At 44.5% G+C, this 15,166-nt stretch overlaps 1 protein-coding gene across 6 annotated transcripts in view; it reads left to right on the top strand.

Annotated features, from left to right (window-relative positions):
• The first annotated feature begins 469 nt into the window (after nt 1-469).
• INO80D (INO80 complex subunit D) overlaps nt 470-15,166 on the top strand; it is a 92,306-nt gene continuing 77,609 nt past the window's right edge. For 2 of the 6 annotated variants that reach the window (XM_034954924.3, XM_034954920.3), the window contains exon 1: nt 470-871. The gene's annotated coding sequence lies outside the window, so the exon portion shown is untranslated. Of the gene's footprint in view, nt 1,022-1,520; nt 1,726-15,166 lie in introns of those variants that run through there. The other 4 variants (XM_063595243.1, XM_063595244.1, XM_034954923.3 and 1 more) reach the window with 4 other exon arrangements.

Here is a 15,166-nt window from a genome sequence, read left to right as displayed (position 1 = left end):
CAGTTTTGAGAGTAACATGTAACACAAATTTTTATATGCAATATATGAAAACATAAATATTTATATATACAATAACATAACTAGACAAATAAATGAAGTTACTATTAAGTCTCTTTAAGTATAAATTTACAAACTGACCACCAGCCACAGAACTTAGCCCTGTAATGGAGAAAAATTATTACTGGCTTAAAAAAATATTAAAATATCACTGTCACTAACATGAAAAAAACTAAAAACAGAAAATAGAAAACAATAATCACCGGAAAACCTGTGTCTTGTAAAGATTTCTTTCCATCAGAAGATGCAGAAACATTTTTCCCCCTGGAGCAAATGAAAACGTTTCTCATGCACCCCCCGTTTCTTCCCTGCTTTCTCCCCCAGGCGCGGGTGTAGACGGCCGGTGTGGACTTTTTCCCAGAGATGAGAAGTAAAAATTTGTACTTTATCGGGAGCGGGTGCACTTTTCCCCCTGGCCCCCCTTTGCTCTGCCTCCAAGATGGTAGGAAAGTTGTCGTTTCGGAGGGCAGAGGAGCAGCTCTCTGGTGTTATGTCCTCGCAGTGCCTGTAGTGGTGCTGTAGGAGGCTGCTGCCTCTTCTTGTACAGCCCCGGCAGCCCTGCCTTCTTGGCTGGAGAGTATATTCAGGGATTTCCCCTTAATAATCACCGACCCTGGGAGCACTTTTTAGTTTCCAAAATAAAAATATGATCCTCACCCCTCTTGCTTGACAGGGAAAGGCTCTCGCCGGAGCCCAGGGGGGAGCAGTAGCAGCGGCAGCCGAGCTTCCTAGTCCATTGCCAGCGCCTCTCACTCTGATCTGTCAGCCCAGCCGAGGCAACGGGGGGAAGGAGAAAAAAAAAAGCAGCTGAAAGGTAAGCAGAGGCGGCCCCAGGCCCGGCCCACATCCCCGGGCTCCCGTAGGGCGGCGGGCTGGGCCGCGCAGGCTGGGCGGGCGGCGAGCGCGCTTACGTGAGGCCGGGGATTCGCCGGCCCACGCCAGGCCCCGGGCGGAGAATGAAAGGGTGAGTGGGGCCGGCGCCCGGGTGGTGGAGGCCGGGGGCCTGAGGGCCTCCGGGGCGCCCGCGGGCGGCGACGGCGGGCGGGCAGGGGTCCACCCGGAGCCGGAGCGGGGCGAGCGGAGCGGCCTGCGCGGGCCAGGTGGGGGTGTGCGGCGGGAGGGGGGGGCGCCGGTAGGCCTCGGGCCGGTAGGCCCCACGGCAGCCGCGCCCTGCCCCCGCACCCCGGGCCTCCGCGCGCCCCCTCGAGTCCCCCGGGGCCTCCGGGTGGGACGGCGGCGCTGCTGGGCCGAATCCCGCGCCGGCCCGGAGGCTTTCCCGCGGGGCGGCAGGCCCGGGCTGCCGGGACAGGGGCGTCAGGGCCTAGGAGTGGGGAGTGGGGAATGGGCGCCCGGCTCCCCTTCCCCCGGGTCTCTCGCAGACGCCCCCCAGATTCCGGTAAGAGTTGAATTTATTTATCCCCCTCCTCCGCGCTCCGGACGGCCAGGCCGGGGCGGGGCGGGGCGGGCGGCCTGGCGGGCGTGGGGTCGGGTGGAGGGGCGGTGAGGAGTCAGGTGCAGCCGCGGCCCGGAAAGTTTCCTTTTAGGCCCGAATTGGGGGCCGCTGTCTCTCCGGGGAGCCCTGGTCCTAGCGCCCGGGACCCCCCAGGGCGTGGGGGAGCGCACTCGGCTATTTTGAAACTCTTTGCCAGTTCCTGTCCATTGAAGAAGGTACTCCGCCCCTGCACCCCTCGCCCGCGCCCCACCCAACTCCCCGCGAGCCCGTTCGGGGCTGCTAACTCCAGCCCGTTCCCCCTAGAGCCCCCCAGGTTGGGGAGAGGGCCTTCTCTTCCGGTTTGGAAAAGTTTGCAAGGGGCTTTTCTTAGCTTTATTAGTTAGTGACTGGGTTTTTGGGGTGGGAAGGAGGAGGTAAACTCAGGTGGTGTTTCTGCCGGACAATCTTTCCCTATTGCCTTTTTTAGCCCTTACCCCACCAACTGGGGGTGTTATTTTCAGCTTGAGTACCCACCCCCTTTCATCCCGATTCCTTTGGGTCCAAAATCCCCCTTCTGGACAGCTCCGGCGGAGAGGAAGATGTAGGGAGCAGCGAGGAGACTGTCAGTGAGAGAGAGGGGCAGGATCAGGCAGGGTTTCTGGAGCAGTCCCCAGATGTAGGAGTTTCCCCTCCTTTTTGGTCACTGTCCGGTAAAACCAACACCGGAACAGATCCCAAGGGGGAGACGTGGTTGTCAGATGGCTTGGAAGCCTCCGGGATTGGGAGGAGGGAGAGGAAGTGGGCAGGGCAGCTCCCGAAACAAGGTCTACAGTTTAAGGATCAGTAGTTCATTTATTCTGATAATCACTGTTTAGTTTTATGTGACATTCTTGTATTCGACCTAGAAATAGAGTAATGGAGATTTTAAGGAAACCTAAACTTGTTATTGCTACAACTCAGAAGGGTCTGTGGAAGAGCCCTCGGAACCTAGCAAAACTACTTTGGTTTTGGGGTGTGTGTGTGTGTGTGTGTGTGTGTATGTATGTATAACATTTAAACGAAAAAAAAATATATGTGTATGTATATATTTTATATGCATATGTAAACACATATATATTCATACACACACACGTTTGTTTTCTGTTTAAATGGATTCAATTTTAGCTATATTTTGGTGCCCTGAGCTCTGAACGTTAAAAAAAAAAAAAAAGTGATAAACATAAATTTCCAAATCTCGATTTTCTGCTTTTCAGGGACAGGATGTTTCCCGTGGCTATGCTTACCTCCTTGTTGTTCTTGAGTGTTGACATTGAAATGTTAATAGACCCTGCCACCCCCCACTGCCAGTCCCCAGTGTGGGCGTGTTTGGAGAGGTTATTTTGCATCGTTTAATTGTTGGTTTTTTCCTTTTTTTTTTTTTTTGGTGAGCTTAGGGCAGAGCGTTGTGTTTATGTGCGGTGGTGTCCTGCTTGGTAGCAGGCTGGAGTTGTTGGCAGGAGATGTCCCACATTCTGCCCACTCAGTACCCCCAGCACTGTTGTTAGTGAAAAGCTGCCACTTGCAGGGCAATGGGTCACCCACGACTTTCAGTGCTGACTTCTGTGAGGCTTCGAAATGAGACTCATGTGATTCTTCTAGGTGTGTGCCTTTCTTTTCCTTTGGTCTGCCTAAGATCAAACTCTGTTTCTCCACAATGATAGATATCCGGTCATTTAGCATTGAGCTTAAGAAAATCTTGATATTTGAGATTGTATGGATCTGATACAAAAATGCAAATTACATTTAATGGTTGTTTTAAGTTTATTGATTAATTGAAATTGTTTATTGACATGGACATTTTTTTAAACATGTGTACCAAAAATCGTTACTTCTATTATAGTTTGTCCTTATTTTTAGAGCATATACTGGATGGAAAAAAATCATTCTTAGTCATTTTTCTTGGAACATTTTAAGGTTTGAAAAAAATTGTTATTGCCTTATAATTTGATATTTTAAAGGTATATTGTTGACTTCACATTCCTAAGCTTTCCAAAACTGTATGTGTACAAATACCAAAAAAGTTTTGTACTTTTTCCCACCCTACCTCAAACATGTATTAATTTCATAACCTGATCGCCTAATGGGCTACTTTATTTCCTGAAGGAATGAGAGGTTTGATGTTTTTAAAAGTTACATTCCATTTGAAATTAATAAAAGATTTTCAGGGCAAATACTGAATTAACTTTAAACTACTAAGGGAATATGCTTTTTTACTATTAAGTGTTAGTTTAAAAAGTAAATGGTTAGTATAATTACAAGTCTGAAATAATCAAGTTTTCTTTCCTCTGGAAGATTTTTAGGAGGAAATTTGTATATCCCATTCCAACTTTTTGTCAGCAAATCATGTTGCTACTATTTTTAGAGAAATAAAAATTTTAGTTTAGAAGGAATTAAACATTTCTGAGAGCACCCAAAATTAATGACATTTCAAAAAAATGCTAAACTATTTATTCATACCTGAGATGTTCTCTAGGGTTAGCAGCTCTCACTATCCAGGTTTGGTACAATGGTTATGGCTAATGAAAAGTCATTTATATTTGAATACAGTTAGAGCAATATTCTCAGACACTTTTCTTTCCCCCTCCCCCACACCTGGTAACTGGTAAAACAATGGTTGAATAGGTGAGACTGGGTTGGAGGCAGCAAATTGTCCCCAGTGCTAAGTCAGTTTAACTTATACATGCAGCTCTGTGCTAGGCAAAACAAACAGCAGTAGAGTCTCCTCACTTCTTCAAGCAAGAGTTTGTCCCAGAAGTCCTGACTGTAAAGGCTGATTTTTGACAATGCTCCTGGCTAGTTTGAGATACTGAGGAAATACTCAATTTAAAACCTTAAGCCTCCCTCTTTTCCCTCCTTGCACGTAAGGTGACAGACTACTTGGTTCTCATCCTTTCACAGAATGTGATTTGTTTTTAAGATGAGTTTTTAGGCCCGGCGTGGTGGCTCACGCCTGTAATCCCAGCACTTTGGGAGGCTGAGGCGGGCGGATCACCTGAGGTCCGGAGTTCGAGACCAGCCTGACCAACATGGGGAAACCCCGTCTCTACTAAAAATACAAAATTAGCCAGGCGTGGTGGTGTATGCCTGTAATCCCAGCTACTCTGGAGGCTGAGGCAGGAGAATCACTTGAACCTGGGAGGCGGAGGTTGCAGTGAGCCAGGATTGCACCATTGCATTCCAGCCTGGGCAACCAGAGCAAAACTCCATCTCAAAAAAAATAAAAGATGAGGTTTTGGTGAAATTTTATTTGTAGCATGACTTCCTGCAGTGACACTTTTAGACTGGGCTTTGAGTTCTGATCCCAGTCCTTCCGCTGGGCAAGTTATTTAGTCTTTGGTTTCTTTAACTTAAAATGGGAATAAAATTCTTTGATATAAGGGTTAGATGAGATAGCCATGTGTTTGGCCCATAATAGTATTAATTAAATGTTAATTCCACTAGCCCACTTTACTTTTCTTTCTTTCTTTTTTTTTTTTTTTTTTGAGACAGGGTCTCACTCTGTTGTCGAGCCTGGAGTACAGTGGCATGATTACAGCTCACTGCAGCCTCAACCTCCTGGGCTCCAGTGATCCTCCCACCTAAGGTGTGCCTGTAGTCAGCCAGGACTACAGGTGCTTGCCACCATGCCCGGCTAATTTTTGTATTTTTTGTAGAGACAGGGTTTCCCCATGTTGCCCAGGCTGGTCTCAAACTCCTGGATGCAAGGGATCCGCCTGCCTCAGTCTTTCCAAGTGCTGGGATTATAGGTGTGAGCCACCAGGCCTGGCCTCCACCTTACTTTTCTAGTAGTAACATCTAAATACTATTTCTCTTGTTTCCTTTTTTAAATAACTGAAAGTAATACTGTACTATACATACTATAGTAGGCTTATGCTATATTTGGAGAGTAGACCTGTTTTTCCCACTCAAAGGATAACCACTGTTTAACACTTTAGTGTGCTTTTTCTCTTTATGTGTATGCATACAGCAGAAACAAAGAGGAAAAACGTAAGGGTAGGATTGTCCATGTGATGGTAGTTGTGTAGTTTTGTATTGGTTAAAAGCTTGGGCTCTGGAGCAAATAGGCCTTGCATCCTGACTGTGTGACCTTGGATAATGACAATTACTTAATCTGATTAAGTCTCAGTTTTCTTTGTCTGTAAAAGGGGGTAATAATAGTACCTACTTCATAGGGTTGCTGTGAAGACTAAATGAGGAATTGAACATAAAGCCTTTAGAATGGTTCCTGAAGCATAACCTTTATATTTTCTTGGTGCATAACTTTTTCTGGTGCATAACTTTTCTATTTTTTTCTAAAGATTTTTTAATATTCTTTTTTTTTTTTTTTTTTTTTGAGACTGAGTCTCACTCTGTCGCCCAGGCTGGAGTGCAGTGGCACGATCTCAGCTCACTGCAAGCTTCACCTCCCGGGTTCACGCCATTCTCCTGCCTCAGCCTCCCCAGTAGCTGGGACTACAGGCGCCCGCACACCCGGCTAATTTTTTCTATTTTTAGTAGAGACGGGATTTCACCGTGTTAGCCAGGATGGTCTCGGTCTCCTGACCTCGTGATCCGCCCGCCTCGGCCTCCCAAAGTGCTGGGATAACAGGCGTGAGCCACCGCGCCCGGCCAGATTTTTAATATTCTTGATGTGAATTTTTAATTGATGTGAATTTTTAATGAGTTCTTGTCTCAGTATATATTAATAATACGAATAAGTATTTGAGTACAGAGAGAATATTATAATTACTTTAATGGGGCAAATAAATATATTTTTGCCAGTAAAAAACTGTGCAGTATATTCCATTTCAGCAGCTTCATGTTAGCATAGTCTCTGCTGTTTGAATTTGGAATTGGCCAATATAAAGGTATAGTAAGTACACCGCGGGCAAAGGAGCACAGGGTGGGTTTGCTTTACTCCTGGTTCCGCTCTTTCAGGTTTTGAAGTGTTTTTGTGAGTCCCCGTGGACAGTAGTGTTGCATGGTTTTGAAGGCACTGAGCAGTTTGTGGCATTGATAGGCTCACTTTAGAGTCCTGGGCATGTTTACCTGACTTGATTGGTAGGAGCAGCTGCTGGTTCATTCGTTTAACAGATTAGCTTCTCTGTTGTAGCTCTGAGCTTTGCAATAGAGACACGTTCTCTGCCTTTGAGGAGTTTTTAGTCTGTTGGAGAAGAAAAATAAGCTGACATTTACAATGCCAATGTGAATGTTAAGTGATAGCTTAGCCTGGAGGAATATTCTTCTATTCTGGCCTAAAGGGCAGGCTAGGTTTTAAAGTGAGGGCTTTGCAGGGGAAGTTTCTGTCCTAAGCGAATGGGAGGAGTTCGGCATTCCATAAGGTGTGACCTGTAAGTAGGAATCAAAGTTTAGGGACAAAAGAGTATCCTGTGTTGCAAATTGTGGTTCTGTTACCGCCCAGGAGTTGGAGGAGGAGGGGAATAAATAGTGAGAGGGAAAGGTCAGTCTGGCCAGGTCCTAAGGAGTTTCTGTGTTAGGGTAAGGAGTTTGGATTTCTTTTATGTGACAAGCAGACCCTGAAAGTCTTTGGCCACATAAATTACTTGAGATTTAGAGGATTTGAGTTGTACAGAGTAGGAAAAAGGAGGACAAGACTGTAATTAGACCAGTGAGGCAGCTCCTGACAAGAGATTTGAAGAGGGTTTGAACTAAGGTGGTGGCAATGGCAATTGAGAGGAGGTAGCAGTGGCAGAGGCTACCTCTGCCATTTGGTTTGAAACCTGGGGTAGGCTTGGTACCATGGCTCACAACTGTAGTCCCAGCACTCTGGGAGGCCAAGGTGGGCGGATCACTTGAGCTCAGGAGTTTGAGACCAGCCTGGGCAAAGTGGTGAAACCCTGTCTCTACAAAAAATACAAAAATTAGCCAGGTGTGGTAGTGCATTTTTGTAGTCCCAGCTACTCAGGAGGCTGAGGTGAGAGGATCGCTTGAACTCAGGAGGTCAAGGTTGCAGTGAATCTTGATCACACCACTGCACTTCAGCCTGGGTGGCAAAGGGAGAACTTATCTCAGAAAAAAAAAAAGATAAAGCCTATAGATATGTTTTGTTTGACCCACACTTTTTGTGATGGTCTCTGATTTTTCATCAGTACCTTTTCATACATGAGGAAACAGATTTATAAAATAACTTAGGGTTACATGTCTTTTTCTTTTCTTTTTTGAGACAAAGTCTCACTCTGTTGCCCAGCCTAGAGTGCAGTGGTGCGATTGGCTCACTGCAATCTCTGCCTCCCAGGTTCAAGCAATTCTCTGCCCCAGCCTCCCGAGTAGCTGGGATTACAGGCGCCCACCACCACACCCAGTAATTTTTGTGTTTTTAGTAGAGACGGGGTTTCACCATCTTGGCCAGGCTAGTCTTGAACTCCTGATCTCGTGATCCACCTGCCTTGGCCTCCCAAAGTGCTGGGATTACAGGCGTGAGCCACCGCGCCTGGCTGTCTTTTTCTTTTTTTTTTGTTTTTGTTTAAATGGAGACAGTGTCTTACTATGTTGCCCCAGGCTGGGCTCGAACAAAGGGGCTCAAGTGATCCTTCTGCCTCAGCCTACCATAGTGTTGGGATTACAGGTGTGAGTCACCACCCCCGGCCTTCATATGTTCAGAAGTTTAAAGGAGCTGCTGACATGAAAACAATTAAGGTATTTTGTGGGGAAATTTGGATTTTTATCTTCTTTTATTTATTTTTTTTGAGATGGAGTCTCGCTGTGTTGCCAGGCTGGAGTGCAGTGGCACGATCTCAGCTCACTGCAATCTCCACCACCCAGGTTCAAGCGATTCTTCTGCCTCAGCCTCCTGAGTAGCTGGGACTACAGGCGCGTGCCACCACGCCGGCTAATTTTTGTATTTTTAGTAGAGACAGGGTTTCGCCATGTTGGCCAGGCTGGTCTTGAACTCCTGACCTCAGGTGATTCACCTGCCTCGGTCTCCCAAAGTGCTGGGATTACAGGCCTGAGCCACTGTGCTTGGCCCTGTCTTCTTTTAATAACGTGGAAGAGCTGGAAGTTCTGGGTCTACCTTTTTTTTTGGAAACATTGCAACAACTTGCTGGAAATGATTTGAGCAAAGTATGCCAAAGAATGCCCCTGGCCTACCCTTCCAGCCCATGTAGGCATTTCATCTTGCACCCCTGTAAAGTAAGATTAAACGAACCTTGGAGTATATTGGCATGGAAGCAAGGGGGTCAAGAGAAAAGAACCCACTGACTGGTCAGAAAGGAGAGATTTTCAAGAAAGAGAAAGTGGTCAGCAGTGTCAGATGCTGCAGAGAGGTCCAGTTAGCTGAAGGCGGAAAAGTGCATGTGGAATTCAGTAACAAAGAGGCCATTAGTTTCAGATTTTTAAAACAAAAGAACTTTGAGGAGTAGAGCTACAACTTAGTTTTTCTTCTTTCCTCTTGTCCTGTAATGCAGGGTTTCTGTAACAACAGAGAATGACTGTGACATGGATCGGAACTTAGAAAGCATTTGTTGTGAAGGATTATTAACTGGAACTAATAAATACTGTACCCAGATCAGTCAAACAGTGCTCATTCTGCTAGTGTTTTCCATCACAAGAACATTAGTATTTAAGTGCTCTATAGAATGTAGGAAATATTTTGGATATTAGATTTTTAATGATTATAGGAAACTATTCAGAAAACCACTAACAGCTGGAGAATGTATTTTAGTCCTACAGATTCTAGATCAAAATGATAATACAAATAAACCACTACTTACTGCTTCTAATGGTAGTTTGTTTTTTTTTTTGAGACAGAGTCTCGCTGTGTCGCCCAGGCTGGAGTGCAGTGGCGCGATCTCGGCTCACTGCAAGCTCCGCCTTTCGGGTTCACACCATTCTCCTGCCTCAGCCTCCCGAGTAGCTGGGACTACAGGCGCCCACCCCCATGCCCAGCTAATTTTTTTTTTGTATTTTTAGTAGAGACGGGGTTTCACTGTGTTAGCCAGGATGGTCTCGATCTCCTGACCTCGTGATCCACCCGCCTTGGCCTCCCAAAGTGCTGGGATTACAGGCGTGAGCCACCGCGCCTGGCTTCTAATGGTAGTTAATATTAAGTGATTACTATATGCTGGGGTTACAGTTCATGAAATACCTAATTTAATTATCCTAAGCAACTCAATGAGATACATACAATTACAATCTTCCCTTTACAGATGAGAAGACTGAAGCCTAAATAACTTGCCCAAGGTCTTATACTTAGTAATTAGCAAAACCAGATTTGAGCCCCCTCTCTGATACCTACCAGAGCTAGTGAGTGATCTCTTCTGCTGCATAAACTATCCTTGCCTTTCTAATATAGCAGGGAAGGAACTAGTGTAAAGTTCATTGAAATTCCTAATGCAAACTTACTTGTACAATGCTGTCTGAGTACAGTATGTGGCACATACTAGACATTCAATAAGCATTATTTTAAAATATTCTGGTTCGAACTTGATTATAATGAATGTTGTTTCTATTTTCGAGTGATAAGCAGTTTTCTCACTGCTTCTTTCTCTTCCAGTCACATCAGTTGATAGATTTTCATCATTCCTCAGTCTGATTTTACTATTTTTTACATAGGTAATATAGATGTTTGGTTCTTAAAATCAATATAGTCATCTGTTTAGTGTCTTATTACATTCTTATGCTTCATCAAGTTGAATTAAAACTCATTTAGAAAGGACATAACATGGAAAAACATTTTTAAGACTTTATGATACTCTAAATATGATTTTAACAGTATCCACTCTTTCTGGGATAAGTAAATATTCTTTTCATTTGCATTAAGTATATTGGAAAACAAACATTCTGATAATTTAGTAGGCTCATGTTAGTTTTATTTATTTTATTTTTTGTCAAGGGTTTCATTACATTGCCCAGCCTGGTGTTGAACTCCTGGGCTCAAGTAATCCTTCTGCCGTGGCCTCCCAACATTCTGGTATTACGGTGTGAGCCACTGTGCCCAGCCTCACACTAGGTTTTTTTTTTTTTTTGAGATGGAGTCTCACTCTATTGCCCAGGCTGGAGTGCAGTGGTGCTATCTTGGCTTACTGCAACCTCCACCTCCCAGGTACAAGCAGTTTTCCTGTCTCAGCCTCCAGAGTACCTGGGATTACAGGTGTGCACCACCAAGCCCAGCTAATATTTGTATTTTGTAGAGACTGGGTTTCACCATATTGGCCGGGCTGGTCTCGAACTCCTGACCTCAAGTGATCCGCCTGCCTCAGCCTCCCAAAGTGCTGAGATTACAGGCATGAGCCACTGCACCTGGCATCTCACGCTAGTTTTAAAAAAATTATAAGGTATGAACTGGGCACGGTGGCTCATTCCTGTAATCCCAGCACTTTGGGAGGCCGAGGTGGGCGGATCACTTGACGTCAGGAGTTTGAGACCAGCCTGGCCAACATGGTGAAACCCTCGTGTCTACTAAAAATACAAAAATTAGCAGGGCATGGTGGTGCTTGTCTGTAAATCCAGCCACTTGGGAAGCTGAGGCAGGAGAATCACTTGAAAATGGGCAGCAGAGGTTGCAGTGAGCCAACATCGTGCCACTGCACTCCAGCCTGGGCAACAGAGTGAGATTCTGTCTTTAAAAAAAAAAAAAATTATAAGGTATGTTGTAGATTTAGGCTCTTTAAAAGTGGTAGGATATAAAATTACAGATGGCAATTAGAGAAAAATGGTGTGGCAGTGAAATGAACATGTTTCTGAAACAGGAGAATCAAAAGAACAGCAGTGACATAGAGATTCCACATGGAGGTGATCAAGTGGTAGTCCCAAAGAGAATAATGTTCATATTTTTGTCAAATTGTTTTGTGGTTATCATTGGAAGACTGAAAGCGCTGCTGGCTGCTTTTGTTAAAAGTGTATCTTCCTTACTTTTCTCCTTGCTAATGTCTTATTCCTCTGTATTTGTAAGAAGTAAGAAACAATGGAAATGAATTGTTCAATTTTCCTATTAAACTTGGTGTATAATATCAAAGAGGATTTTTTTTTTTTTTTTTTTTTTGAGATGGGGTTTCGCTCTTGTCTTCCAGGCTGGAGTGCAATGGAGCGATCTCGGCTCACAGCAACCTCTGCCTCCTGGGTTTAAGCGATTCTCCTGCCTCGAGATGGAGTTTCGCTCTTGTCGTCCAGGTTGGAGTGCAATGGAGCGATCTAGGCTCACAGCAACCTCTGCCTCCTGGGTTTAAGTGATTCTCCTGCCTCAGCCTCCTGAGTAGCTGGGATTACAGGCATGTGCCACCACACCTGGCTAATTTTGTATTTTTAGTAGAGACTGGGTTTCTCCATGTTGGTCAGGCTGGTCTTGAACTCCTAACCTCAGTTGATCCTCCCACCTCAGCCTCCCAGAGTGCTGCGATTACAGGCGTGAGCCGCCATGCCCAGCCCCAATGAGGATTTTTTAAAAACCTAAACCTAATCATATTTCCTACTGTTTTTTGTTTTTGTTTTTAGACAGGTTGGAGTGTAACGGTGTGATCTCGGCTCACTGCAACCTCCGCCTCCCGGGTTCAAGCAGTTTCTCCTGCCTCAGCCTCCTGAGTAGCTAGGATTACAGGCACCCGCAATCATGCCCGGCTAATTTTTGTGTGTTTGTAGAGACGGGGTTTCAACATGTTGGCCAGGTTGGTCTTGAACTCCTGACCTCAGGTGATCCGCCTGTCTTGGCCTCCCAAAGTGCTGGGATTACAGGCGTGACCCTCCGTGCCCGGCTATTTTCTACTCTTGAATTCTAGTATATGGTTATATTTGCTGTTGAAATATTTTTTCTACAGCAAGTGAGACTTGAGTATTTTCTGTTCTTAGTAATGGTTATTTCCATTTTTTGGTAATAACAGTGTATATTCTGCTGCTGCTCTAAAGTGCTTAATTACCTGCATTCTCTCCTTTAAGGGAGCATAGGTCTGTTTATATGCTAAGCAAGTTGTCTCCACAGCTGAAGATGATATTTGCTAGAACTGTTAATAAATTTAGTTTGGCTAAGGTTTTTTTTTCTTTTTAAAGTGATATTCATCATGTATTAAAAAGTAGAGCTTGGCTGGGCATGGTGGTTCACGCCTATAATCCCAGCAGTTTGGTAGGCTGAGGCAGGAGGCTCACTGAGACTAGGAGTTGTAGACCAGCTGGGCAACATAGTGAGACAGTCCCCTTTTCTAAAAACAAAAACAAAAACAAAAAAAGATAGTGCTTAGTTTTAGCCTTTTGTTTGCATGGATTAGGAAATGTGATAGGCTGAGCATGGTGGCTTAGGCCTGTAATCCCAGCACTTTGGGAGGCTGATGCTGGTGGATGGCTTGAGCCTAGAGGTTCGAGACCAGCCTGGGCAACACGGTGAAACCCCATATCTACTAAAAATATGAAAAATTAGCTGGGCGTGGTGGCATGTGCTTGTGGCCCCAGCTCCTTGGGAGGTTGAGGTGGAAGGATCACTTGAGCTGGGGAGGTCAAGGCTTCAGTAAGTCGTAATCATACCACTGCACTCCAGCCTGGCAACAGAGCAAGACCCTGTCTCAGAAAAAAGAGGGAAAGGAAAGAAAGGAAGAAAGAAAATGCGATAGTATTTATATATCAGTGTCTAAAAGACATTTGATTAAGATTATGTGGGCTTTATATATTGTATATTTCCATTCTTATTTATATCTTGCACTCAGTGCCAAAGAGTGAAAGTGATGTGAACTTCACCTTTAGTAAAATCAGGGTAAAAAACGCCAGCTGTGGAAGGCTAGGGGTAAAGAGTGAAAAATATGTAGGATTTTTTCTGAGAACTGCCTCAGTGCGTTTGTCATAACTTCTTCTTTATTTAAAAAGGAGAAGTTTATTAATGTAGAGAAGACCAGATATTGATCTGTTTCCAGTTTACAGAACAGTGATTTTGATACTACAATAATACTCAATTAGAATAAATTCAGGCTGGTTGTGGTGGCTCACGCCTGTAATCCCAGCACTTTGGGAGGTGAAGCAGGAGGATCACTTGAGGCTAGGAGTTCAAGACCAGCCTGGGCAATGTAGTGAGACTCCATCTCTACAATAAATTAAAAAATTAGTTGGGCACAGTGATTAATGCCTGTAGTCCCAGCTACTTGGGAGGCTAAGGTAAAAGGATCAATTGAGCCCAGGAGCTTGAGGCTGCAGTTAGCTATGATTGTGCCACTGTACACTCTAGCCTTGACAAGAGAGCAAGACTGTCTCTTAAAAAAAAAAAAGAGAAGAAAGTTAGATTTTTATAAAATTATTACAAAAGTAATGCATTTGTTGTAAAAAAATTCTATAGTAAGTATGCTTTATGGTTTTGATATTATTGTGAAATAGTTTATTCAAAATTTAAAAAGATATTTGTGGTTAATGATAGCAAGTACTGAGATCTCTATTCTTCCTTCTCCAAACCAACTTTAAAAATAGGGAGAATTAGAAACAGAAACTAAACTGCAACTTTGACAATTACTGTAACCTTGTAATCAAAATATATGAATTACGGCAGGCGCGGTGGCTCATGCCTGTAATCTAGCACTTTGGGAGACTGAAGTGGATGGATCACCTGAGGACAGGAATTCGAGACCAGCCTCGCCAACATGGTGAAACCCCGTCTCTACTAAAAATACAAAAAAATTGGCTGGGCGTGGTGGCGGGCGCCTATAATCCCAGCTACTCAGGAGGCTGAGGCAGGAAAATGGCTTGATCCAAGGGGCGGAGGTTGCACTGAGCTGAGATTGTACCACTTCACTCCAGCCTGGGTGACAGAGCGAGACTCTGTCTCAAAAAAAAAACCAAACAAAACCCTCCCAAAAAACCCAAAATATATAAATTAGTGCTATTAAGTGCAGTGAAAATTGAACCAGGGCAAGAGAGGATGCCAAGAGAGGATGATTTCCTTCCTCTGTAGAACCAGGCAAAGCAAAGGAAGAAGCTTTCTCTCAAGAAAGCGACACACCCCGAGGACAAAACCAGTAATCCCCATGCATGGATGGCAAAGTTGGATATATGTATATTGGGCTCCCTGAGTAGCAGGAGAGGTGGGGCTGAGTTACAAACTGTGCAGTCCTACCAGTTTTGTAGGAAGTTCAGAGTGGAGGAGAAACTGGCAGCAAGCAGCCTTTCAGCTCCTGATCTTGGTCATGTGAAGAGAAGTAAAGCCTAAATTATCACCCCACCCCCAAATCTATGCCATGTGGGCTCCTGTGAGTTAGGGAACATAGTCCAGCATGGAGTCAAGCCTCAAGGGAGAGTGAAAAAATAGTTCCTATGGTGGAAGGTGGGGGTGAGACATACCTCCTCTGAAACTAGAGTTTAAAGATGAGATATAAAAGCTCGAGAAATAAAAGAAGACAACAGAAGTATTGTAAGAGTGAGCTGATGGAATCAGGGTACAAAATAAGAGAAAAGTAACATTGCAGAAACATTCAAAGTGCAAATATCAACTATAGCTGGGGGTAATGGAAGCAAGCTTGAGAAATTTGAGCAACCCAAAATGGAACAAATAAAAATGAAGAAAGACTAGAGAGAGAGTGACAGATAGGGAATACAGTCAATCTAGTATGCCAATAATTGATACCCCTGAAGCTGTCGGAGAATAAATCAAGCAGAAAGAAATGTCAGTACATTAAGGAAGAGTTTCCCACAATAAAAGATTTGAAGGCAGGTGTGGTGACATGCACCTGTAGTCCC

This window comes from Pan paniscus, chromosome 13, assembly GCF_029289425.2.
Source record: "Pan paniscus chromosome 13, NHGRI_mPanPan1-v2.0_pri, whole genome shotgun sequence".
NCBI classification, from domain to species: domain Eukaryota; kingdom Metazoa; phylum Chordata; class Mammalia; order Primates; family Hominidae; genus Pan; species Pan paniscus.
The sequence above is the reverse complement of the archived record's forward strand: the minus strand, read 5'-3'. Positions and strand labels throughout refer to the sequence as shown.